The following is a 1,022-nucleotide window of genomic DNA, read 5'->3' as shown; positions in this document are numbered from 1 at the left end:
TGATCAGAAGGTAGTATGTTCAAATAATCGCCTTTGAAGCAAGATAGACCTGGCCTGACGGCCCTGCTCTGGTTCTTATGCCATAAGAAGGCTCTGGCTCCTCCCACCCAGTGCCCGCCCAGCAGCCCACCTGGAAATTCAGATCCCCCTCGGGATATGTTACTCAGTGGGTGAACCTGCAGCAGGCTGGCATGGGGATAGTTCACTAGAGCTGAGACAGACGGAGCCTCGATGATAAGACTGGATTTTCCTTCCATTTCCCCTCACACACTGCACCCAATCAGTGACTTTAGCCCACAAAGGACTTTCCTCCGCGGTAATGCTTTCGTGATTAAGCCCCAGAATCACCACTGCATGACCTCACCCTATTATAACAGTAAAACAGGAAGCCCTGGGTGGAGACTTAACATGCAAATAAGACATGGTGATACTGTTGCAATTAACTAGTTATTAATAATAGAAAAGGAGCGAAGGGCAGGCCAGACATTATAGGCATGTTCCTGGGGGAGGGATCCAACAAAGGGAAGATAGACTCATACCTAGTAAAGTTGGAGGTGACATAGGGAAGGTGCCTTCCGTCAGTCACACCTGGGCACAGAGGTCATTGGCCAGAATGGGTGTGGCCACTGCAAGGGTGTGAACATTTGGTGATATGTAAAAGTAAAAATCACTCGTTCTCTCGTGTGAGCCTCAGAAAATTCCTTTCCTAGGGCTATCAAAAGGACTCCACCCCCAGAAGCAGCCAGGAGAGATGATTTACCTTCTTCTCTGTTAACATAGGGCACATGAAGAACATGTAGTTGTATCACACAAGTGCCAATGAGTTTCCACCTCTACATGCTTAGATGGCACACTGACATCATTGTTCCCTCCTAAAAACCTGTAAAAGTGCCTCCCAGGCTTTGCTCAGGGAGCAGTGTCTTCTTTATCCCTTTAGCTGTTGTCTCTCTCCTGTATGAGCTTTTATAAATCTCTCACCTGAGCATTATTTTCATGGCGAACATTTTTATCGCTATCTTGGA

The sequence above is a fragment of the Myotis myotis genome, unplaced genomic scaffold (assembly GCF_014108235.1).
Source record: "Myotis myotis isolate mMyoMyo1 unplaced genomic scaffold, mMyoMyo1.p scaffold_m19_p_3, whole genome shotgun sequence".
Classification (NCBI taxonomy): Eukaryota; Metazoa; Chordata; class Mammalia; order Chiroptera; family Vespertilionidae; genus Myotis; species Myotis myotis.
This window is presented reverse-complemented; position numbering follows the sequence as displayed.